Raw genomic sequence first — 27,528 nt, 5'->3', positions numbered from 1 at the left:
AGGCCATGCATTCTTTGTAACAAGGTTTTTTTCTATTATTTTGGTGCCCTTGAAGAGGGCATTGATCCTTTCATGTTAATATTTGATAATATAAAACTTTTATTACAATTTAGTTCAATTCATCTTCATTCAACATCGCCCAACTTCTAGTCTGTGTAATGTCATCAACAATATATCTATGATTCTAACAATATCCAGGTTTTTTGATTGCATGTCTTTGACTCGTCCACATCTCAAAATATATATCTAAATTCTATACTGAGGTACAGGTATCGTCAGTGCTTGCTTTTTATTTGTGGATATCATGACCACGTATTACAATCCAATAGTTGTTAAAATTTTATTATCTTATTCCTACATTATAAAACTCACAGTGAGATATAAGTAAGCTTGACTTAAAATAGAGTTGAAGTAAGATTAGTGAAGCCACGTAGGTGTATTTGAAAGCTCTGCATGAATGAGTCCTGTAGTGTTTGAAAGAGGTCCTCATTGTGCATCTGCTGTGGTGGGAAAGTGTGAACGGGGAAAACCCAAAGTAGCTCTGTGATGCTTGCTGTTATACTATTCATTGAAACTGCTCGTTGGTTCTATGTTTTGTGGGACTGCAGGTTACTCATGTGATCAGTGGTATGGCAGTGGCAAATTTCTGATAGCTTCTCATCCTGTCACACGTCTGTCTTTATAGACAATATGTAAAAGCCTGGATTTGTCCTGTCGTAATTCTGTGCATCCTAACTTTTATTTCCATTTCAGGGTATAGATTATGATTTAGTCTTTCATCTTGACATAACTTAGGTTTTGGATGCAACTGCTCACATGGTATCTCATTTATGAGTCTTATCGATGTTTGGTTTATATGATAAGCTCTAAAATTGTCATTGTGACTTGGACTTTCATCACTGCCACACCGAAGTAGCATATATTTGTTTTATAGTGTTGGAATAGTTGTAATACTAAGAATACATGATTTGCAGTTTTGTAAAAATGTTTTGTTATGACCTGTTGAAAAATAAAAGCAAATCTTTACACAAGACTATAACATGTCACTGTAAATACTGAAATTAAGAACTGAAAAGAACATACAGTTTTGTACAAATAATATACTTATATACTACTAATATAATACTGACAATTTATGTCCCTCTGTAATAGTGGTATCTGTGACAAAACTGTTTGTGTTTTCACTGTGAGTTAACAATGCTGCTGTAGACATCAAACTCCTTGTAGCGTAGGTCATCTATCAGCCTGGGAGGTATAGGAAGGAAGCCGATAAAAACTGGGGGCTCTCAAGCGCAGGCGACTGAGATGCTCCCTTATCTGCAGCCAACATAGGTGCTTCAGACTCGCTCCATTTCCTATAAGTAAATTAAGTCAGTTAAGTCAATGGATTCCAGCACAGTTGGCAAAAGAAAATGTTGGCAGGTAACATTTCTGCAAAACCATTGATATGTTCGACCCACCTGTGACCACTGGGGTTGAGTTTGGCTGTTGACAGGATTTATGTCAGGGGGTTATTATCTGTGTATACCAGGAAGTGAGGGGCATAGTACAGATGATCTCTAAAACGCTCGCGCCCATTTCAGTGTTAAAAATTCTGACTTCCCCGAGTGCATATGATAATTTTTTTCTGGTGGAGTTAGTGTTCTGGAGCCATACCCGATTACTACCATCTTGTCGTGCTGCCTCTGATAAAGTTCTGCTCCCAGTCCTTCCTGGGAGGCATCACAATGGAGGATGAAGGGCTGTGAGGTCTGGGTATCCCAGGATGGGAGGCTATATCAACTTGTCAAGGAGAGAGTTTAGAGTCTCTTGGTGGCTTTGTGTCCAGTGTATGGGGGTCTTAGGTGTGGGGTTGCCTTTGTTTCTGGTTGTGATGACCTTTTCCTGTTTTGGGGCTCCACAGGTGGTGTTTTGTCACAACTGATAGAGGTGCGTTGCTATTCTGGAGAAATTTGGGATGTATGCCCTGTTATACAAGAGAAATCCAAGCTTTATTCACTAATTCTCACTCGCGAGAAAGTATCTCGTGTGCACGAGAAACGTTTAAGTTTTTTTTTTTTCCCCTGTGTCCCTTTAGGGGCTCTGTAGAATACACCCCAAGGTTTGAAAAACCTGTATTCGGAAAACAAAATATAGGTCATTTGAGCCATTGACTCAAAATCAATGGCAAAATGTCTTGTTATACTGGTAGGATGAAACACACCTGTTTTTATTGGATTCTAGTGGATTTTCTATTTTTCATTAATATTTTAAAGAAAAATCACCATTTTTTTTTGTGAATACACCGGCCGATTTTTTCAATAGCTTCCAGGTCATTTGAGCCATCAAATCAAAATCTATGGCAAAATGTCTTCCTCTACTGGTAGAATGAGACACCTGTATTTATTGGATTTTAGTGGATTTTCTATTTTTAATTAATATTTTGGAAATCAGCATTTTTAGTGAATACACCGGCCGTTTTTTCAATAGCTTCCAGGTCATTTGAGCCATCCACTCAAAATCTATGGCAAAATGTCTTGTTATACTGGTAGAATGAGACACACCTGTATTTATTGAATTTTAGTGGATTTTCTATTTTTCATTAATATTTTAAAGAAAAATCACCATTTTTAGTGAATACACCCCTAGGTTTTTTCAGTACCTTCCAGGTCATTAGAGCTATCGAAAGCAATGGCAAAATGTCTTGTTATACTGGTTTATGAAGATTTATGAAGAACAAAACAAACTAAAATTTAACAGTGTGAGACAGGACTGTACAACAATTTAGGGCTGAAATTCTTTGGAGCAGTATCCTATAGGTGGCGATAATGCACCTGTACTTGAATGACAACCACACAGAACTTATAAAGAAGAAGATGACGCTCAAAGACGTTTTGGATAAACAGTGCACATGGTAAATTTGTTTGTTGCTGAACCAAAAAAATGGGACGTTTCAGAAAAGGCCAAAGACAGACAAATACCCACGTCTGGCAAAAAGCTGGAGGGAGGGAATTTCTTGTCAAGTCTTTTCTTCACCATGGATTTGGTAAGGTGGGCGAAAAGGTTTCACCTGAGCAGAGGTCATCAATTTCACTGCCCATTTTTGAAGGCACCAAAAATGGTCTAAAGTGATTGAGGGTCATCTGGTATGAAGACAGAAGAGGAATCCGGACAGAGGTGCTTCATACAGGTAGGCCTCCCAGTAAATGTTAACTTTGTTGAGCCACCAGAAGCTTTGATGCAACCTTTAACAAAAACATAGGCTAACATTTCAAAGTTAAGAAATTTGGAAGTACTGTAATTAATGGAATTACTCTAACAGCTCTGCAGGGCAGTCAAACCCCGAGATCTCACATGCCACATGTGGATCAGGATCAATGAGATAAAGATGCACAGGTAAATGGGTGGATGTCTTCTGCAATGTGTCTCCCAGTTTTGTTGTCAGTATCAGTGGTATTATCTAATGAAGAAGAAACACCCTCTGTAACAGCAGTGTTGTTTGTATAGATGGCAAAAACACTGATGGAGGCCTTCCCTCTGATCCTGGATGTTAATTTTCGAGACATCTACCAAAGAGATGAACTATCTGGCTCTCCAAATCCTAGAGGCATCAGGTACATATGTTGTAAATAACACTTAGTATACCTACAATATACTATGTAAATAAATACATAATATCTTGTAATTCTTTTGTTTCAGTCTTTGATGAGCACAGTTGTGTCCAGGATCTGGACCTCCCAATACAGACTGGGTGAGTTGTTGTGAAGCAGCAGTAAAAATGTGGACATAACATGGTACACTTGAGTATAGCTGAAGGAAAGCTAACTGACACAAGCATGTAAACGCCTTGGTGTCTAATAGCAAAATAAAATATATATATATCAATTAATCAATTTCACAGATCCAGTGTGGTGACTGTGAGATTGTTCCATTCCCAGTGTGTGGCAATGGACAACACACACTTTGAAAAGGCCAAGACAGGAAACTGGGAATGTCCCTTTTGTGAATAAAGTGTTTCTTTGCAATGTGCTCAATGCTGTGAAATAAAATAATCTAACATTACACTGTGGTGTAGAAGTGTGTCCTATTGGTCTTTTTGAGTCACTGGGTCACATGACATGGAAACTATTGAAAATAAAAGCAGAATTTTCATAATATTCATAATAAAAAGTAAAATCCAATAAAAACAGGTGTCTTACACTGAAAGGGAAATGGTGGGTTGTTCATCTTACAAATATGTATTTAGTGAATACTACACTTAATTTATATTTCCCTCTCAGATGTGTTTTAATCTTGTAGGATGTAAAGTCTAGTAGTCTCTGTAGTGGCAATCTAACTACAAAAAAAGCCACTTGAGGGAATCTGAAGTCATTTCCAACTCATGGTGGTGTGTAAAAAATGAAGTCCTCCATGGGAATGAGTTTGACACTTTATTAACTTTAAATCTTTAAAAAAACACCTACAAAAGGCCGGGTGTCAACAGACTTAAAACGAGCTCATACAAAAATACTAAGACGGTGATACAAAACTCATTCAGCTATCACACACACACAGACACGGTTGAAAAACTGTGTGGCTTCCCTGATCCTGATTCCTCTGCTGTGGCCGTGTCCAAATTCAGGGGCTGCAGCCCAGGAAGGGCGCATTTTAAGGCCACTGACGTCACAACGCTGCGCGAAGGCTGTCCAAATTCGTAGGCTGCGCCACATGCAGCCCACAAATGCAGCCTTCCCCGCCCTCGTTTTGGAGGACGCACCGCTACCATCCTTCGCGGCCCTATAAATCCCAAGCGCCTTTGCGCGCCGCAGCTCAGTAACGATGGCGACACCAAGCGGGGAGGACAAGACATTCACATGTAAGTATCGTGTTCACACTTGTGACTCATCTCAACACCCAACTTCAGACATGTTAAACATCAAGGGATCAGAAAACCCCCAAATGCCATCATTCAGTCAGAAAATATGTGACGCTGGTCATGCTCAGCATCATGCTGTCGGATGTAAAGCCTCAAATGCCGTCACTGCCGAAATCCCGACGGAAAACAGAAAAAAAGTCCAGTCCAACATTTGGATTGAATGAAGAGCTAAATTCAGGATCATCCTCATTATCATCATTGACATCATGTACGTTTGCGACATTAGAACCCTCTTGCCTGTTGACACAACACAACACGTGTGCTTCATTTCATTTTGTCTTAGGGAGCAGGGAGCAGACGGCCAGCCTCATCGCCCTCCGTGGACAGCATGACCACCTGTTCACGGGGGCGAAGAACTCGGCCGCTGTTGGATGGAGGTAAGGCAATAACGAATAACCCAGTCGTCTGTGTCCTGGTGTCACTTGTAAATCTTTGCATCCCTGTGTGAATGTGGTCGTGTTCACAATGCCTCTTGTGTCTGTCTGTGTTCAGAACAATCCTGGAAGAAATGGGCCTGCAGGGTAGGGTCAAGCCCCTGCAGGCCAAGAAGAAGTGGGACAACCTGAAGAAAAAGTACAAAGTAGGTGCAGGTGTGAATGATGATGTGGAAACTAAATTTCATTCATTTAACCCATGCAAGTCAATGAATACTTTGCTGGAAATAGCTGACGTGAGTGATTTCCACTGCCTTAGGACTGCAAATATCCAGCTAGTGGAGAGGGGGTCGCGGGGAGTTCCACCGCCGCCACGTGGCCCTGGTTTGTCCACATGGACGAGGTGTTGGGACAGAGGCCGTCAATCAGACCCCCTGTCCTGATTGCCTCGTTGCCTGAGGACACACCAGGGCCGAGTGCGGCGGCGGTGGACCACGCGGCCGAGGAGGAGGAGGAGGAGGAGGGGGACGAGGAGGTGGAGGGGGGTCCGGGCCAGGAGGGAGCAGGGGAGGCAGGGCCCCCGTCAAGGAGGAGGAGGAGGAGCAGGAGCAGCAGCAATGACGAATTGGTGGAGCTCTTGCGGGAGGACATGAGACAGCAGAGGGAGGCGGACGAAGAGCGGGAACGCTCGAGCAGAGAGAGGATGGACAGGCTGTTCTCTCTGCTCGAGCGGATGGCCGACCGTTGAGTGTCTTATTTTCTTTTGGTCGGCCATCACTTATAATTTATTGTTAATTTATCATTTCTAGTTATTCACCATTGTGTTCATTATTATTTGTGAGATGTTTTTAATTTGATTAAAGGTATTTCCCGTCATTCGTAGTCCATTCCATTCAGTGTTCACAATTTTCATAATATGAACATAATATTAACAAGTCACAACATCAAACCTGTCTTCTTTCACTCTCTGTCCCATATTGCACCTTCGACATACTAAACATAGCTGTTATTCCTTGTTATTCCTTGTCCCCCCCTCAAGTTTACCACCCTCTGGACACCTTTGTGGCAAAAATGTACACGCACAGAAAAACTGCCATGAAATCACCACACACCAATATGTATTTCCGACCTTGTGTTTCATGAATCACTCAAACTTCCCACTCATGCAACTACCAAACATTCAATCAGGATTTCATGCCTTGGCCCACAATGGGAGAATGGTTGAATCTGGTGGAATGCAGTAAAAATGTCACGTATCACTACTCTCTGTCAAAATGACATGCTGACATTGGGCAATGCATGGTTCAATACTGTGATGGCAGTGAGATTGAAAAATGTGGTTTGAATGGCAGTCAATGAGTACATGAGAATATTATAGATACCATGTCATGTTGTAAATGACATGTATATACGAGTCATTACTATTGCTGAACTTCTTATTATGTTGTTTGTCACCTTTTATTGTTGTACAACTGTGATACTGTCCTCTGGCTGCTATGACTGAGTAATTTCCCCATTTGCAGGACACAAAAGAATTCTGATTCTGATTCTGATGAGGCAGTCTTGGCCACGACGGTGTCCAGAGGGTGGTGAATCCATAAATAGAGCATGAAAGACATGAGAGTAAAGGACATTGGACAACAAAATTTTACTGGAAAGAAAAGTGCCATGAAATTCATGTAATGAGCCGTGACAGCCAAACTGATCACAGACAACAAAAAGAAATGAGGGGAGTGTACAAAAATGGGGGTTAGGGTTAACACAATGATGAATGACGTCAGTTGCAGTGGTAGGCTGAGCAGGAGTCCCTGGCAGTGCTGCTGGGCTGGATGGGATGCCACAATAAAGACCCTGGTGGCAGTGGGACATCATCTGGGGTGGCATTCGGGGTGTTTGGGGGGTGCGGTCTCCACTGTCCACCAGGTCGTCCATCAACAGGGTTTGCAGGGCTGACTCGATCGACGGCTGCCATGCCACTGAGAATTTTTCAGGAAAGAGGCAAGAATTATGACATCATAATGTGATCATTATATAAACATGGTGACTGATTACGACGAACACAACTATCTACCACACACTTTAAATAGGAATAATGCCTCCAAGATCATTTTACTTGCCAACTATAGATAGTCGTGGTCAGGGATCACCTCCTCCAGGGCAGACACCTCCGCAGACAGCTGGTCCCGCCATGGAGCACCACTGGCTGCCTCCAACACGTTCTCCCCCTCATCCTCTGGCATGACGTCCTGCAGCTCATCCTCTGGGGGCATGATGTCACCTGCCCCCAGGCAGATGTTGTGCAGGACGGCACAAGCTGTTACGACCTGGAATGACAGGGGATGTACATCAATTTTGACTCACTCTGCTTGAATACTCAAGGAAACAAAAATGAATCCTGACATACCTGAGGCACAAAGGTGTGGTGCACCTCCAGCGCTTGCAGGTAGATGGACCTGAACCTGGTCTTCATCATTCCAAAGGCACGCTCAATGATAGAGCGTGCCCTGGAATGATGGACATTAAAGCGCTGGGCTCCCACACCTTGCACAGGCCGTTTGTAGGGAGTGATGAGGGGGAGTGGCTGTCGGAGGCACGGGTACCCGCCGTCTGCGAGGATGAAGTGCCCTGGAGGAGGGTAGATGGCCTGTCTGTACAGTGGGCTGTGCCGGAGTACTCTGGAGTCGTGCACCGACCCCGGCCAGCCCACGTACGTGTCCATGAAGCGGCCCTGATGGTCACATACTGCCTGCATGATGATGGAAGAGAACAGTTTTCTGTTCTTGTAGCAGTGACCATCAGGGCCGCTTGGTGGCTTGATCCTCACATGGCAGCCGTCGATCGATCCAGCAGCTTTTGAAAAAGCTCTGTGTCCTGCCAGCCCTGCAAACCCCCGAGTTACTGCAGCCAGGTCTTCAGCTGTCTTTGGGAGGTGGATGACCTTGTGGCGAATGGCCACCACCTCCCCAGTAACTCGGTGGACGATCCAGTGGACGGTGGAGCGAGGCATCCCGAACACCCTTGAGACCACCCTGTATGATGCCCCACTCGCCAGCCAGAAGAGAAACACCAAGGTCTCTATTGTGGCACCCCATCCGTGTCTCCGATCTTGTTTGAGAAGGTTCAGCAGCACTGCCAGGGACTCTCTGCTCAGCCGGAAGTCCTGCCTGGTGTCCCCGTCCTCGAAGAACCTGTCGAGGACGGGAACGGCCATGTTGACCCTGCAGTACGGGGGTCTGGTCTGTATTTGGAAAGGAGGGGAAGAACAGGAGACGAAAAATGGTAGATCAGACAATGGCTAGCCTCATTTTAGTTGATGAGATGATTCTAGTTAGTGTGGATGCTTCAGAGCATTCACACTATTGTCCTTCTGGAATTTGTTGCAGTTATTATTATTATTATTATTATTGTTATTATTGTTGTTATTATTGTCATTATTATTATTGTGATTGTCATTATTATTATTATGATTGTCATTATTATTATTAGTAGTGGTAGTAGTAGTAGTAGTCGTCCGTACGTTCTTCAGCATGCTTCTACTCCTACAGATTTCATGCTACGGTCACCATTCCACTATCAGGATGTTCAGCTTTTTATGCTCTTTCTGCCTTGTACTTTTCCGCTTTTTAGCTTTTCAACTTTTTCTGCACATTCTTGCCCATTCACTCTTGCAGTTTTATGCATTTCCGGCGAGTGTCTTCCAGTAGGCCTACATTCAGCGGGTTTCCGAAATCACTTCAGCCTTTAGCATTCACACTGTATTTTCGCAGGTAATGCTACTTTTCCTAGTCATTTAATTGAGGTCAGGTCTGTCAATCAATTGTCACGGTTATCTGGCATTCACCTGTGCCTTTCTACAGTTTATATGTCTAGCATTTCAGTATTGTGTTGGCATGTTACTGACACCTGGCTAATGATGATGATGATGATGATGATAACATTACTGTGGGTTCAGATGAAAATGTTTTACCTCTCCACGTTCCTCACTCAACCGGAGATACACCAGTCGGCGTCGACGCCGGCTCCGGCTCCGGCTCCGGCGCCGACGGAGCAGCATCTCCTCTTCCTCCAAGATGAGGTATACCAGTAGGCACACCACTGCTTTCATGCGATCAAACATTTTTCTTCTGACTCTCTACTCGTGTTCTGGATTTCGCGGGCCTGTGCGGCAGATGTAGTGACGTACGGGTGGGGCGGGAACATCTGGTGGCCAACCAGGAAATGCTCCGAAGGCTAGACCGTCCCATTTCACAACGGTTGACGCGGCCTTCAAGGTCTGTCCGAAGGCCGCGGCCTTCGTGGACCGCTAAGGCCGCGGCCTTGAAGGCTGCAGCCCCTGAATTTGGACACAGCCTGTGTCTCCCTCATCTAACCTTTGTGTGACTGATTAACCACCCATGCCCACAGGTGTGCAGGTAACCCATAGCAACCATAGTGCCTCACCACTGACACACCCACATTCATTCATATACACACACACACACACACACACACACACACACAAATTGGCTACAACAGTCTCAATCATGTAGAGATGACGCAAAGGAGTCATGTTTCGTTTAAAATGGAAAGCCCCGCCTCCTGAAAACAGGCGCAATTACAGCTGAGGACAGTTACAGACTGCACTATTTTCTCTCTCGTCCAGGGATCTATTGAGCAGCCCACAGTGGGGATACATGTTATGAAAGACAAAGATACCAGTGTCTACCTCAGTGAGGATCCTGATGATCTAGTGCAAGAGTACATGTTACATTTAACAACACTGACTGTTGGCATCTGAAATGTTTTGAGTACAAATTGTATTCCATATCAGACAGCATTGGTTGATATGGCTGCAAGATGGAAATGTTTGTAGAGAGTTAGTGTCACCAGGTTGAAACACTTACCTTTGCACATTTAATGGTTTGAATATTTGCCATTTTTACAGGTTTTGGAATAGTAAAGGTTGGAACTGTTCCATAATTTTCAACGAGGATAAAGTGTTTAATTTTAAGAATAATCAAGAAAAATCTAATTGAAAAGTATCACACGAGAATTAATTAAATTAGTTTTCTTGTATTTAAATATTGTTAGAATTAAGTGAACAAATAGTGTTGCATTAAAGTGATGAAATTGTGTAGGCGTAAAATGATCAATGAGTTTAACTGACTTTGTTGAAACACATTTCAATCACTGCCGTAAGCAGCAGCTACAGCTACAAACAGGCCTTTTATAGATGCTGTTCACTGTGTGTCTGTGTTTATGTAGAGACACATAGAAAACTTCAGCATGTTTTTATGAATTCTGGAGAAGCTCTGATTGTATTGACATAATTCCCACACATGAATGATAAACTGTCTGTAACCCCGAGATTCCACTGGATACATGGCCGCTGCGTTACGGCTCCGGTACGGTTTTGCTCCGTCGTACTCGTCCGGCAACCCCCACCAGCTGCGTTTTGAGTCCGCCATGGCGCAGCTCCGCCTAACAGCTGTAGTTACGAAACCAAGGAATTCCTGCGATAATTACATAATCACGCACGACCGCAGTTATACGTATGTGTAATAAACACAACAACATGAAGTGTTCCCGACCGAAGGATTAGAAGAAGAGCTTGTATTTGTCTCTTTTTTGAGGTTTTTGTGCTGGCATCAACACGGGGTGTTTTATTTTGAAAATTAACCTGATGTCATGTTGTTGTTTCGTGTCTGACTTCCTGTCTGCTCTGCTGAATTCGGCTGAATTGCTGCGTTGTGCTGCGGCATTCGCCAGAATAGAAGTCCTGCGTATCTGCTCCGGAGGGGACTGCTGGAGCTGGGACGCAGCAGACATGCAGCGCAGCGGACCTGGGGTCCGTTCCATAAAGCAGGCTTACCTGGCTTATTTTCCTGTGGATTCGGTTCCATAAAGCGAGCTCAGCATAGTTCAAACTAAATTACCATGGCAACTTATGCTGGCAAACTAGCCTGGTCCGGACCAGGCTAAATGTCAGGCTTAGCCTGAGTTGCCGCTTAACCATGACACTTATCTGAAAGAAAATACATGATTAACTATATTTTATGACTCCATTAATCACCATCAATAAAATATTAAATAAAATACATCATGAAACGCTCTTTTAAAGGCTGTGTGTTGGTTACATTTAAAATATTACATATTACAATTAGAAAAATGCCTGAAAAAGTAAACTAAGACAGTTCTAGGGGGTGTTCCCCTTTTTTTGTAACTAATTAAGTTCCAGCCTATATAAACTACCCCAATCCACGCCATTTGTCTGGCAGTCATGGCATGTCCCCTAATAGAAGAGGTTGTGGACGAGGGCGCTGCTCTAATACGCAGGGCACTGCGACGGGAGCGCATCTTTAGAGATCGGGCTGATCCGTTGGCTCTTCCGGACCACCATTTAAATGAAAGATATGGGTTCTCCAGAGAGGGTATCCGTTATCTTTGCCAACTGATCGGCCCTCTCCTTGCGCACACCACACGGCGTAATCGTGCGCTTACAGTCCCACAGACTGTGTGCGTGGCGCTTCGTTTTTTCGCCAGTGGCACATTTTTGTACACAGTCGGGGATGCAGAAAATATTGGCAATGCCACAGTGTGCCGCGCTGTGCGCATGGTCTACGTGGCTTTAAAGAGCTTGTTGAATATATTTATAACTTTTCCCGGCCACAGGGGAATTCGTGCCACTAAAGAGGCATTTTATGGAGTCGCAGGTAAGTTCAAGCATTAATTATAAAATTAAATATTTTAACTTTTCATGTTAGGCGACAATCCTGGGACAAACCTGTGTCATTTTACTTTTCTAGCTTTTCCAAACGTCATCGGAGCCTTGGACTGCACTCACGTGCGCATCAAGTGTCCGTCCGGTCCGCATGAGGCCAATTTTGTCAATCGAAAATCACAGCACAGCATTAATGTGCAGGTAAGTCCCACTGCCTACTACGAAATGAATTGCGCCAAATATCATGGTTGCAAGAGTGCTATCCCAGCAATTAATCGTACATTTATGATTAAAATTGTGGCTCAAGAGTGAAATGTTTCAGTTTAATTATCGGTTGTTTCAAGCTGCCCTCATCCTTCCGTTAAGACGTTTACGTCTCCAATGATGTATATTCTTTTTTCCCCAGATGATCTGTGATGCAGAGTGCGTAATAACCAATTTGGAAACCAAGTGGCCCGGCTCTGTGCACGACTCACGGATATTTCGGGCCTCTTCAATTTCTCAGCAGCTTTCACAAGGTAAGCTTGTAGGCCTACTATAAAATACAGCCTGATGTTAAATCCTAAACAGACCCTCGTCAATTTGGCTCTTAATTTTGTCCAGGCCTATATTCCGGAGTGTTGTTGGGAGACAAGGGCTACCCCTGCCTGCCCCATCTCCTCACGCCCTATCAGGACCCCCAGACAGACGCAGAGCGAGAGTTCAATGTGGCACACAGTCGCACCAGGGCCCGGATTGAGATGGCATTTGGCCTGATAAAGGCAAGATTTCAGTGCCTGAAGCACCTTCGGGTGACACCACACAGGGCGTGTGACATCATAGTCGCATGTGTGGTGCTTCACAACATCGCCTGCCTGAGACGAGAGAGGCCCCCAAGAATGGCTGTGGAGGAGGACCTGCTGGCACTCGAACAAATTCACGATGACGACACGGGTAGAGCAGTCAGAGACTCCTATGCAAACAATTTTTTTAGTTAAGTCCTCATGTTGTTTTTGTTGCACGCCCCACCCCCCCACACCACACACTTACACAAGTCATTATTTCAGTGTTTTATTTCAGTCGCAATTTGCCTGTTGAGAGAGCGTGACACAATTAAACACAATTCAAAATGCGACAGTGTCATGTGATTATATTATGCCCTTACATCTTTCTCCAATTGTTGCATTTCCAGCTTCAGCTTTCTAATTTTCAGCCTTTTATACTCCATTTCTACATCAAGTGCTTCAATCTTCTTGTTTAAGAAGCGTTTGTAGACAGCTTTGACATTTTCCTGTGGGAAGTTTAAGTCACTTTTGAATGTTCTTGGCATTGTGCTCGACATTGTGCTCTTCTCATTTTACACTCACTCTGTCAGCTGTAGTCCCAGGCTGAGAGGGAAGAGTCTCACTGTACTGCGTCTAATTGTTGAGGTGGAGAGTCAAATTCATGATTAATACCGGAGCACCCAACTGCACACGAATGGTATTTGATGTGCAATTATTACCTCTGGCCTCCTTGAACAGACGGACACAGTCTCTTCATCCTCCTCCCTGAGTGCTGATGTGCCTTCACCCTAAAAGCGTCAACTGTTAAATCACTTTACAACGACCTTAACAAAAACTAAAGCTCATTTCAGATCAAACTGTCATATTCAAAATGAAATACAATGAGTAGAAACATAGGATACTTACAGGATCCACACTGATTCCCGGGGGCACCAACAGGCGCACGGTGTCTCCCACCACTATGGGGGAAAAGCTGTTAGAAGGGTTTTTGTATCTACCAAATTTTTAAATTGTAAGAATCTTTACCTTTTATGTAGTCAGCCCTTGTACTGGGGGGCATAGTTTGAGAGGATGTCCCCCCTTCAATCCCCTCAATAACCGGACACCCTTTATTCAATTGCAGAGCCAGCTCCTCCGCTGGCGTAAATTGTGCAGGTGGTGGCCCTCCCCCCGTGCCGGTTATGTCGTTTTTTTTTTTTGCTGCTGTGAAAAAAAAAAAAAAAAATCACAACAGAATAGATGATATCCAAGTCTGAATATAGCTTATGGACATAGGCCTACTTACCACTCTGAACAATGTTTTTATATTTTATTTTAATTTGCTGCCACGTCCGCTTCTCCCCACTCAGATTGGCGCTGTTTAAAAGTAAAAAAGGTTTAATGTTACATTTACAGCCTGTAGGTTTTGTTATATAGCCTCTACTCGGGCAAGATCTTTAAACAATACGTTCTCATAATTATGGTCAAGCTTTTAATCAGAATCGTATTTATTTGGTATTTATTTAATGTGAATTTACTTACGCATTTAATCGATCAGCAATTTCCTGCCAGCCTTTCTCTCTGGCTTTATTTATTGCTGCTGTATTACCTTTCTTAGTTATTAGAGGTTTAAATTCCTCATAAGCCTCCATTATCAGTGACTGCTCCGAGGCAGTGAATATTGCCGCTCGATCTTTATGACATTTCGCCATTGTGAATCCGGTTGATCTGTGTTCGACCTTATGGGCTGCTTATGAATGGCGTGCACACGCAATTAGTCTGGCTTGCTGAGCCTGTCTTGAATTAGTCTGATTGCGTAGACGTGGCTTGGCCTTTATGGAACCGCTTTAGCCTCATCTCATTTGTTAGGCTTATTCAAGTCAGGTTTTTCACATTAAGCGCCGCTTTTCTGAGCTTGCTTTATGGAACGGACCCCTGGTGGAAGTTAACACATAGACTAGAGTGAAACTGATCAGCTCCGCTGCCGTGGTGGAGCTGTAACGCAGCGGACACGTATTCGGTGGAATCTGCGGGTTACACAGCGTCTCTTGGTTTGACCCAGTGTTTGCAGCAGGAGGACGGTTAGCTCGCCTCCCAGAACCTCGGCTGCGCTGGAGGTTGACTTAGGGACCATCAATAAATTACCCTATTGTTTGTTTGTGTTACACAACAACAATGTTTCTTCATGCTTACTTGATATTAGTCAAAATTTTGATAAAAAAATAAAAAATACTAAACTGATTTCATGTAGCAGACTTTTTTGATTGCTAATGTGTTATACAAATATGTCTGCAAAATAAATGCATGCAAGATATTGGCTTTTTTCCCCATAGCTTCCATGTCACTCCAAACCAATGCCGAATTGTATTACTAAATGGGGCAATTAAGACACACCTCATTTCCATTTTTCATGAATATGTTTTTAAAAAGTCTGCATTTTCCTTACAATAGCTTCCAGGTCATTTGACTGTTGTGTTTCACCAGAAAGCAAAACCTCAAGCACAGGGGTCGTAAGCTGTGGAAACTAACAAAATACTGCACAAATCATAAAAAAGGGTCAAAGCAAACTGGTCCCTTGGTGTCTGAAAGGTGGAATAACACACACAGCCACCCACTGATTCTATCAAAATGATAGATGAACAAAAGGATTGGACCCAAAAACCAAAGGTGAAGTGGAAGTCACTGAACAGGGGGTAAACAAAGTATGGAAACTGGCCAAAAGAAAAATGTGAAACACACTTAACACAGAAAGCCAACTGATGATGTGGACTCCTCGAAGACACACAACAAACTGAGCAGGGGAACTGCAACCCCCTTATATAGTCTTCCAGTTGACTGATTGCAGTCAGCTGAGGGAGAGCATCACAGGTGCACCCAGTAGCTCCTGATGATCTAGAGCTTGAGAAATCTGTTGTCAACAGGACCCATTGACTCAAATTCATGCAGAAATGTCTTCATATACTGGTTGAATGAGACACACCCTCTGTATAGTGGATTTTAGTTGAAGTTCGATTTTCCATGAATATTAAAAAGAAAAATCTGCATTTTTTTCCTCAATAGCTTCCAGGTTGATTGCAGTTAGCTGAGGGAGAACATCACAGGTGCACCCAATAGCTCCTGATGACTTGTGACCTAGATCTTGAGAAATCTGTTCACAATGGGACCTTGGGGAATCTCTGATCCGTCCATAACACTCCCCCCCTAAAAGACAACATATCTAACAGGTTTGTTGGCATAGCACCAAAATAAACTCCCACTTTGATATAAACTCATAAGGAAATGTTGCCTACAGCAACCAAATGGCTCAAGATGTTTGAACAGGCCTCAAAATCATAAAATGTCCAAAACATCAACTCAATAGCCAGCACCCAGCACCGGGTGACAGGGTAAAAAAAAAAATTTTGTACATTTTTATTTCACGTCATACATTTTCTTTTCTTCCCTTTCTCCAAACACAATCAGAATTAGTCACAACAAAGAATCAGAATGAATTACTTTTGTCACAAAAAAAAACTTGTTTAATCAGTGACCACATGAGACAAACACAAACGCCGTCAATGTAGGCAATAGGCAAACATCTGTTTGCAGCGTTTGTAATCTGTGATTACAAACGCTGATCTTTCCTTGGCACGCTGAGTTAACGGCACTTGCCAATATACCTTCAGTAAATCAAATTTACTGACATAACAAGCCCATCTAACACAGTCTACACAGTCATCTACCCTCGGCAGTGGGTAGGTATGGAGCTATAATTGGTGCAAAACGATTTGCAAATGCGTATCTCAATCTGTGTGTGCGTATTCAGATCTGTGTGTGCGTGTTCAGATCTGTGTGTGCGTATTCAGATCTGTGTGTGCGTGTTCAGATCTGTGTGTGCGTGTTCAGATCTGTGTGTGTGTAAAAAAAATCCGTATCTGTATTCAGATTTGCAAGTGAAGACAAATCTACAAATGCATGCAAAGATCTGTGAATGCGTACACAGATCTGTAAGTGTACATCCCAGTAACGTTGGCTGAAAATGTTGTTGCCCACACAGGAGGTCATAGGAGGGTGAATTAAATGTGTCAGATGGCTGCTGTTAATGACACAGGCCAGTCGTTTGGATCTTCGAACAACTCGTGGGTGAGTAAACGTTTGTTTTTCTTAAATAAACGCAATATAAAGTCAGCCCGCATGTGTAATTACTGAAGCGGCCGAAAAAACTAAAGGAGCTTCTCAAAAGCCTGCTACTGAAAAACCATTTATTTGAACCAATGCACAGAGCTGTTCATTACTAGCCATTAGCTTGTTTCCCTCGGTCTTTCAATGTAAGCAGCAATACTAGTCTATAGGCTGTATCATTGTGACATCCTTTGTCAATTTTAAATGGTACAGCGTTAGTCATCACTCATGAGTCATGACACACATTTACTTATTATGGTCTGCTACAGGTGTATCAAATAATGTTTCCTTGACCACAAATGTTTTTCTATACAGATTGTTAAACGTTGCCTGGACAATGGGCCTCAATCACTAATTTGTGTGTGGAAAAGTCCTTACTTTTAAAATTACTGTAGGATTCATGAAGTTTCCGCAGTGGCCAATTTTGTTCTTACCACCGTTGTTATGTTAGTGAGTCAGAATCATTCTAAATTGACAGCCGCGTGTCCGCTATCAGTCATTAGCACACTTCACATTTCTCCATATGAACTGTCAGACTGTGTGAGGAACAGGCTGCTGGTTAAATTAATGGCAAATCATTTATCTTTGGCAGGTTCTGCTTCGTCGCTACATCCTTGAGAGGCTACATTCTCGGCTGCTACATATTTTAAATCACAGGCCATTGGATTTGGACCGCATGGAATTTGTTTGTACTCAAGACCTGGTGTTCTGTAGTGCCATTTCAAGTAGCATTGACATTCCAGTATGCATCATGGACACACTATCTGAACTGTGTAGGTTGATCAGGGATGAAAGGGAGCATGTCCAAAATTTGGAACCAAATCTTCAGGTGCAAACACATGCAGATCATGTAGGGCGCCCAAAGCTTTATATTAGCCCTGAGTATCTTCAGCATCTTTTTGAAATACCTTTATCTGTCACAACCATTGCAATCCTGTTGGGAGTGTCGAGACATACAGTCCACAGAAGACTATCAGAAAACAACATGTCAGTGACTTCACTGTATAGTCAAATGACAGATGAGGAGTTGGATGCCATAGTTGCTGACATAAAGTTGACAATGCCACACTGTGGGTACCGAATGATGAAAGGGTCCCTTAAATCCAGGGGGTGCCTGGTTCAGTGGGAGCGTGTAAGGGCTTCAATGCACAGAGTGGACACCATAGGTGTGCTGACAAGACTGACCTCAATGGGGTGTACTGTGAGACGCACATATTCGGTGCCTTGCCCAAGGTCTCTTGTTCATATTGACACGAACCACAAGCTGATTCGGTAAGAATGAATTTGTGCGTTTATACAATGTAACTGAAAACTATAGATAAATATTTTTTAAAGCTAAATGTGCTGTACTTAAGTCTTTACATTCCAATCTCTCCATGTTAACCTATGTTCATTCATTTAATCATTTTTGTTCTTCTCACAACAGATATAACATTGTTATTTTCGGCGGAGTGGATGGATACTCCAGGAAGGTGGGTTTGTGTAAAATGTATAATTGTTTTTGTTGTTTTTAATAGATATTCTGAGTCAGTAATGATGCATGTCCTTCGTAGGTTTTTTCCAAAATGTATGCCTAATTAGGGAGGTCCCGATCAATTTTTTTTGCCTCCGAGTCATTTGATTTTGAGTATCTGCCGATACCGAGTCCCGATCCGATCCTTTGGCAATGTTGTAAAAAATGAAAGAACACATTCAAGTTGTCCTTTAAGGTTTTTTTAATTATTATTGTAACGAAATGGGCCACGTTACTGTTATGTGTGTTATAAGAAAGAGAGAGAGATTACGCTAGATCCTGTTCTGTTAAGTTGAAGTACTCATATTTCTGAGTGTTAGTGGATGTTAAAGCTATGGTCTACGTTGTCAAAGATTGATCATTATTATTAACATCATTTAGATGGTGGCTATGGCCCAATAGTACGACCTACACAATGTGAAGAGCAAAAGGAACCACATAAATCTATTCTCTCTAACGCCTGCAAAACTGCAAAGAAATTGACTAATAGCAGCCATCCGGTCCGCATGGCTGCTATTGGTCGGACCCTTCAATCCAATCCCCTCGCTCACTACCCTGTTCCTGGTCACGCCTCGTCCCAACCCACTTCACAGGTTTGCCACTCATGTTGCCTGAACAGTACGCCCACTCATAGAAATATACAGTAGTAGAAGCCATTGTCGCCTACTCGTTGACATTGAATATGCACCATAGAGCCTTAATGACTCAACTAGCACTAGTCAACTGTATATTTCTGTGCGCCCACTCTACAAATGTGTAGTGTTTACAACATGGACGTATGGACAACCTAACGTTAAATTTTTGATACATCAGTGATCCTGATCTTTTCCACCCGATTCCAATCCTTTGAAAATGTTTTGATTTCTGATCGGACCGGGACATCCCAAATGCCTATATAGTTCACTATACTCTATGTATATCCAGTCTACTAAAAAGTTTTTGTCCAAAACCACTGTCCCATTCAGTACTCCCTATATAATATACACTAAATCGTTTATTCATTAGTGAGCAGTAAATAGACATTTTGGACATATAAAAATCATAACCATTTTACATAATCACTGTAGTGTACATATCAGGCTCTACTTTTAAGAAGGCACTACATAATTGATAAATTGACTTTCTTTTGGACACTAAAACAAAATGACTGTATATGTAGAGCACTGTTTTAATAAGTAGGGAATTATTTTGGACACAGCCATGGTGTCCATAGCAGGCACACCAATTCCTGCTAACAATCCCACAATGCAACGCACCACATTTTATAGATGACAACATTACCATCTTGCGACTTCACATCTGTCAGTAATGACAACAAATAATGATTATTAAGCAGTGTTAAGGCAGTTACAGTAATTGGTTACATAACTTATTTTATTTTTGTTACTCGGCACAGCTCCATCCAAAGTTCCTCAAAACAGCTAAAACCTACACACTCACGACTCGTATTCTGGACCTTTTTTAAAAATAGAAAATTAAACATTTTTTGCACAACACTTTAAGTAATTGTCTGAAATCTCTATTCACTACTGAGTTAACAAATCGGTGTTGATTTTATAGGCAATAGTTAATACAGGAGTGATTTTGGACACAGCCATAGACATGTTTTAAATTATATATGTTTTTTAATTATGGCTCTTTTTGTTTCAGATAATGTACCTTGGAGCTGCAAATAACAATCTGTCATCTACAACCCTGGCCTTTTTCAAGGAGTCTGTGGAAAAATATGGCTTCCCACTGAGGTACAATGTACATGATAATATTGCTAAGTAACTATAACAGTATACTGGACCCAGCAACAAGAGTTCTAACTGTTTACAGTACAAGCACATTAAGAGTAAAAGTACAGAATCATGGGCTGTATTTAATAGGGATGCAATGGTAGAGTTTACCCACAGTTCGGTATGCATCAAAGTTTTTGGGCCACGGTAACGATACGGTTTCGATATCTTAATATAAAACTACTCACACTAGCAAAGGCAATATTGCATGTAAAAATAATTAAAAGCACAGATTTAGTCAAACCACAAACCTTATTATAAAAAACATATACAGTATCCAATCACGTTAAACAGCAAACATAGTATTGTATTGTTTGCCTTTAAACATAACAGGGCGTATTGAGCGGTTCAATAAAATATTGAATATTGTTGCATCCCTAGTATTCACAAAGTATCGTATCTTACCACTTGGAGTCCTCCAAAATGATGCTAAGATTTCCTCTTGAGACCTTGTCACAAAGCTGCTGAGAGACAATTATAGTAAAGAAAAAAGATAATGTCTAAACTAAGAAAATGGGCAGGGTTGACCCCTTTTCTATGGAGGACATCATTTTTCATGAATGAACTTGAGTTTTGGTTGAGAGGTAAATCAGTATTTCATTCAGAGGAGTGCAACAAACTAGATAGAAGCCATTTAATTAAGAGTAATATTCACTCAAGTACTTTATATAGTAGTCCTACATATAGCACTATATTCTCCTTAAAATCCAGTATTGGCAACAAAACCAGCTTTATTTAATCTGTGTGGTTGTACTCTAAACATATAAACAAATTGGGCTCATTTTGGTTTGATTAATAATTTGGACAAACGGCAGAGATATATCATGTTCATCAGGGCTGCAAACAGTTTATTGTTTTGACTTGTTGGTGAGCCAACTGGGTACTAACTTGCCACAATGAAAAATTGTTTTTAAAAGTTAGTTTATAAAAATGTTTTTCCAAACACTTGACGTGATGAGTTGCATTACCAAAAAGCTAACTAACTGATTGTGAGCAGGTCTTGGTTCTGAGGTGACTTTGGAGTCCTCTCAGCCTTCTCTTACTATTCACAGGCATTAGAGCTTCTTTTAGTGTTAAAATGTTCCAAGATGTACTCTTAAACCAAAAATTTAGGAGTCCTTAAGGTAGGGCAGACACACCTCTTATTTTTAGGATTTCCTCTAAGTCTTGCAGTTAGGAGTTACTATAGGTTTAAGATATTGTGTGAATATGGCCCCACAACTAATAACTTCACATAAGGCAGGCTCATTTTTAACCAGGTTAATTCATATGGTGACCTATATTGCACAGGTAATCAAGTTAATTCAGACAATCGATATCAAAATGTGTCAACCAACTGACTACTGACCAATTAGGTCACTGTAAAAATTGGCTATAAAGGGTGTGCACCATTCAACTGACTACCGGCTGGACCATTTACTGCATGTCATTCCCCCGCTCGCTTTCCCCAAGTTTCCTGTCTACTCACTGTCCTGTGATATGTAAAAAAAACAAAAAAAAAACAACATAACATTTTTTTGTGTTCCACAAAATTCCATGAAAATTGTGTTGTATTTATGTACATTTTTCAGGATAAGAGCTGATCAAGGAGTCGAAAATGTTGGTGTAGCACGTCTCATGTTCTCAATTCGTGGCACTGGAATTGGGAGTTTTATCTCTGGCAAGAGTGTTCACAATCAAAGGTATTTTTTAACATGTCATCCACCACAATTTACACCGAAACACCTACAATGTCTTGCAAGATATCATAAAGCACCTGGGTTACTTTACCTGCCATCTATTAACCAGTAGCCATGTATTTCGTCATGTAATATAACTCACTAAAAATGTATTTGTAATGTATTTATCCGCCTATGACAACCTAGCAATGCTTTAGAAAACATTGCTGATATTCTTGCAATCACCTACAGAGATCAAAGTTAGCAGAGGGCCTTAAAATACTAGTGCTGGGACATCTGTTTAAGTAACTGAAGCATTATGTCTTGTTATCTCTCTTTCATCTGTCAAATAACTAGATAGTCCATTGTTATAATCCAAAAAGTTGAAGTTAATGCTAAAAATATAAACAGAAACTACACCAAATAAAATGTTTAACTTGGAAAAAATCATTTAACAACTCTGGCCAACAACCTCCACTATCTATTTCACATGAGTCAGCCTCATTGAAAAGGACTGCTTTGATTCAATGGCATCCAACACCACACAAAAAATCGGCTGTGGTCGACAAAGTATTGAGATCCTTTATGTTTAGTCCACTGGTTCCCAACATAAGGGTCAGGTCCCACCAAAGGGTCAGATACATCTGAGGGATGGTGAGATGATTAATAGGAGAGGAAAGAAGAAAAAACAAAGTACTGATACACAAATCTGTTTCAGTTTTTGGACTTAATCTCTGATTTTTGCTGAAATATTGGATCATTTGAACATTTATTGAAATGAAAGCATGTGAGAATTTTAGAGGGAAAAATCACTATTTGGTGAAGCTGTTAACAGCTCAGACTTCTGAAATGTAAGCCCGACTACACACTGCTTTTTGGTTTCATCTTTAACAATGTGTTGTATTTTAAAAGCTTGTTATATTATCCATTGTGTCAAATCTTCATCTGAAAAGTAACTAAAGCTGTCAAATAAATGTAGTGGAGTAGAAAGTACAATATTTCCCTCTGAAATGTAGTGGAGTGGAAGGATAAAGTAGCAAGTGCCTCAAAATTGTAGCTAAGTAAGCTACAAGTAAATGTTACTTTCCACCACTGATTATGGTTGATAGACCGCTGTTGTCTTAGCTTGGTTTATCAGATGAATTTCCAGTAAGTTGTAGATAACCCGCTGTCTGGCATTTTGTCTGTATAAATGTTGCGCTTATCAAACTTTAAATATGATATTGATATATGTGTTATATTGTTCATGAATGTTCATGAACCACCCATACTGTTGTGAGAAAACCTCTATTTACTAAGGTATTTCTGCTATTTTTCCAGGATTGAGAGACTTTGGAGAGATGTCTACATGTCAGTGACAAATGTCTTCTATAGTGTTCTCCACACCTTAGAAGATGAAGGACATCTTGATCTGTCAAATGAACTCCACTTGTTCAGCTGCCATTATGTCTTCATCCCGCGGCTCCAGGCCTCCCTTGATGTGTTCCATGATGGATGGGACAACCATCCATTGAGATCAGAACAGAACTTGTCACCCAACCAACTGTGGGAAGTGGGACAAATGCTGTGTCCTGTTCCAGACCCTGAAGTCTCAGGTGTATGTAAAATATCATACTTTTTTTTGTCCCACAGTAGTACCACCAACCTAATTTTAGTAAATGTAAAGAATTAAGATATTTTTTATGTTTTTCAAAATTTAGTTTTGAGTCATATTAACATACCTTCCGTTGTAGCAGCAGTTGGGAAAATTTCTGCTCTTAATGTCAATAAATTAATAGATAAATACATAGATTCACTTTATTGATCCTAAACTGGGTAATTGTGTTACCGCAGCATATGGACACTTAAAAATACACACACTATACAGTATAAAGCAGAAAGTATAAATAGCAAAGAATACTGCAACATATATACAATAAAAACTATGAGCAGATAAAAAATATAAACAGAAAAAGTAAACAATAGGAGTGTGTGTGTATACGTGTATATATATATGTGTGTGTGTGTGTGTATGTATGTGTGTATGTATGTATGTATGTATGTATATATATATATATATATATATATATATATATATATATATATATATATTATAAAATCCTCTATTTACATTCAGATGTAACTCAAATTTAAAGACATTTTCATTTATCAGAGCAACATTCAGATAATTGTGCAGCTTATTGTCACCTTAACAGTTATTTCTTTCTATAGGAACTGCATGTGCCAAATATTGAGTGGGAGTGCAGTGGAATTCAAGGTGACAACAGCCAAGGTGTCCATGTTCCAGTCCTTGAGAATTCTCTGGATGAATTGGAGATGGAGCAGCTTAAAAGATCCATAGATCCTCTTGGCCCCTCTGATTGTCATGGAATGGACATTTACATGGCCACAGTTGAATGTGTGCAGAACATCATCAACCGTCAGCTGTAAGCAATATGCCTGTCTGACTCCCAACTGACTAATTCTCATGAGGACTGCGACAAAACAAATGATTATTTTTATTATTGATTGATGCAGGGCTGTCGCAAGAAACGTAATATTGCAATACTATTGACAAGGCTAACCATATGGGATTGCAAATGCCACTGTCACTGTGAGTTGGGTATTGTAATGAAAAGGAGAAATGCAGAGAGCGTCTGTTTCTACAGTAGGCCCAAGTCATCTGCTGAGTGTTGGATGTATTTTTTTTTTTACATTTCTGCTTTACAATACACAATTATAAAATAATGTTTCTGTCATTCCCTCTTTTTTACAGCTGCTCTGTCTTCATAGTCTCTGTTTGCTTGCTCAACTCTGTCACACTCTGTTGTTCTCTCGTCCTTTTTTAAAAATGTGTTGGGAAGCCAACAACAGAGCCTAACTTTAATTACAACGTTAAACAAAGAGATACTCTCAGTTAGTCCTAAACTGGTCCTACTACTGGTGTAGTTCTTCATCTCATTTTAGGGGGCAGTAACTTGAAATAAAATATTTTTGCTTATTAATGGATTCTTGAATTTTTAATGAAGGCAAAAGAAATTTTGATTTTAATGTGTTAATTATGTAAGTTTCCAACAACTGTAATAGCTAGCACATTAAGGTCTAATTTTTGTAGTAACACAATAAAGGCTACTCTAAAGTCCTATAGGTCTAATATCTGTCATACTCACAGTCTTGCCCATTGTAGAACTGACAACTGTCTTCAGGATAAAAGAAAATTTGCACCTAGGTAATATTGGTTCGCATAAGATGCTAATTTATGGAAGTTATAAATATCAGTATCTCAAAATCACAATGGCCACACTGCTGTTCTTAACATACTTTATTGTCAATGTTGAACAAGGCAAGGGAAAAACAGTAAAAATATTAACAGCACCGGTAGTACCACAATTAATGTATGAGGTTTAAATGGTGTAAACCTTTAGAGTGCAAAACGGTTAACTTGATAGGGTTAACAGCTGACAATTCACTGCTCTCTGTGGGTTGAAATATTTTGAGCAGTTGTACTGGCCATACCCAAGTTAGCAATATGGCAGGAACTTAACCAGGATAACAACAGCTTTAGAAGTGCAGACATCAAGAACTAACTGTAAACACTGCACATTGATAAAAAACATTCCTTACTGTGAACTGCTCTAATCCTGTGTTAAAGGAATTCACTGCAGTAAACTCAAACTCTTACCAAGTATATTTGTGTTATTTCTAGTCAAAATGTCTAATTTCTAGTCAAAACAAATCTCATTACACTTTTAATAAGACATCTAAAAAGTAACTTGTTTTTAGACAGTTTTCACTTGTTTCAAGCAAATTATCATTTGAAATAAGTGGAAAAATCTGCTTATCTAATTATTTTAGTATTTTATTACAAGAAAAAAATCCTGCTCCACTGGCAGATTTTTCTACTTATTTCTAGTGAAAATTAGCTTGAAACAAGTAAAAATTGTCTAAAAACAAGTTACTTTTTAGATGTCTTATTAAAAGTGTAATGAGATTTGTTTTGACTAGAAATTAGACATTTTGACTAGAAATAACACAAATATACTTGGTAAGAGTTTGAGCTTACTGCAGTGAATACAAAATTATCAGGAGAGGACTCATAATAAAACATTAGAACCACTAAGAACTTTCAAGATGAATGTCCAGCATCTTTCTTTTTGTGCCTTTAAACAAGACCAAACCCTGTGTCAAAGGTTCTAATGGCAGCGACCAAGTCGGACTCAAAGTCTCTGTAGGTTGTGTAATGATGAGGCAACTTGATGGTCTCAAAGCATGTCAAGGCCCTGGGAAGAAGGACACTTGCTACCTTCACAATCAGCTCCTTGGGTGGGACTTCCCAGCCCACCCAGAACCGCAGCAGATTTTTCAGATGCTCTGAAGACGCTGATAAAGACAGTACAGACCTGTGAGATATGTGCTTTCTACTCAGGCATCACATTTTTACTTTCACAGTTTAATAATGAAGTGTCATTCAATAGAAAAGGCAGACAAGGATGAAAGAAGGCAAGCAGGAGAAAGGAAGGAAGGGAGTGTCATTCAATGGAAAAACTAAAATGCATTTGCGGAAAAGCAATGTTGAAATAACACACCACTTTCAATAAAAGTCCTGAAGTAAGCCATGACCCGAGTGACAGCCTCGACAGAGACTTCATCTTCATCAGATTCTGGATTCAGCGTGGGCCATGTAACGTGTGCAAGGATCATCTGCAAAGACAGAGAATGGTCTTAAGACTTAAAAAGCATATTGCAGGTTAAACTTTTTACAAAATGTATATGTAATTTTGTCTAAGAAATACCATTTGAAAAGTTAATGGAGGATTGAAAATGTTTTTCAAGACATGAGGGCACAAATTTAACTTAAAAAGTGATTGTTTTGAGCAAAGCGTCTACAAACGCTTTTTTTTCAACATCACGTCATATTACGTAACAAGAGGGAGTTGCATGCTAGGCTCTGCAATAGCTCAGTGTGGAGAGTAGGTAGTAATCAGTCAGAGTGGTCCTGTTGTAGAGAGCCAGTGTGTCTTCAGTAGTTTTGTATTGCATTCATTTATCATCGTCATGGTAAATTATTGCATTTGTGGTGCTTGAACAAACTCCAGCCTGTCAGGACATGGAGTCCACAGCCTTATAACAGGGAAAAAACGGCGCTATCTTCCGAGCCTGGGTGCATTTTGTGCAGCTGAGGAGACGGGACTTCACTGTGGCGTCAGCTATGAAAACGCAGTTGTGTGTGGCGCTCACTTTAGACCAGAGGATTATCATCCCTGGCTAACATGTCTACAAGCTAACACCGGTCCCTCACCAAGACATTGATTGTCCTGACACCACAGCTCAATCTCTCTCCTCTGACCATTAATTCTCTTCCTGGTCTCTCCCTGCTCTCTGGGGCGCATAGCAGGCTCATAGTTGTAGGGCTGCGGTCTGTCATATGTGTAATTATACACATTTAAAGTCTCCTCTGCGTCAGCACTTGTATTAGGATCCATTGTTTTAATACAGTTCAAGTTGACCGGGCTCCCTCTTGTTACGTCACTTCCGGTTCGTCTTTTTCAGATGCGGAAGTAAAATTTTCTCACAAAAACATCTCCAAAAAACTCTATAGTGTATTTATAAGTATATTTTAAAGAAGAACTAGTTCCGACATTATTTTTAAACATTGATTGAATGGGGTCTCTAACCTGCAATATGCTCTTTAATCATACTGAATGGGACTTATAATTAATGTATA

General features: G+C 40.8%; 1 long non-coding RNA gene across 1 annotated transcript; it reads right to left on the bottom strand.

Annotated features, from left to right (window-relative positions):
* Window positions 1-13,231: 13,231 nt before the first annotated feature.
* LOC141020414 (uncharacterized) lies at window positions 13,232-13,663 on the bottom strand. The gene is made up of 3 exons (XR_012180839.1): window positions 13,639-13,663; window positions 13,452-13,520; window positions 13,232-13,365 (listed from the first exon to the last, which is right to left on the bottom strand). It is a non-coding gene; the product is annotated as an uncharacterized lncRNA (long non-coding RNA).
* Window positions 13,664-27,528: the final 13,865 nt, after the last annotated feature.

This window comes from Pagrus major, chromosome 24, assembly GCF_040436345.1.
Source record: "Pagrus major chromosome 24, Pma_NU_1.0".
Lineage (NCBI taxonomy): Eukaryota > Metazoa > Chordata > Actinopteri > Spariformes > Sparidae > Pagrus > Pagrus major.
Note: the sequence above shows the minus strand (reverse complement) of the source record. Positions and strands in the feature narration are given on the sequence as shown.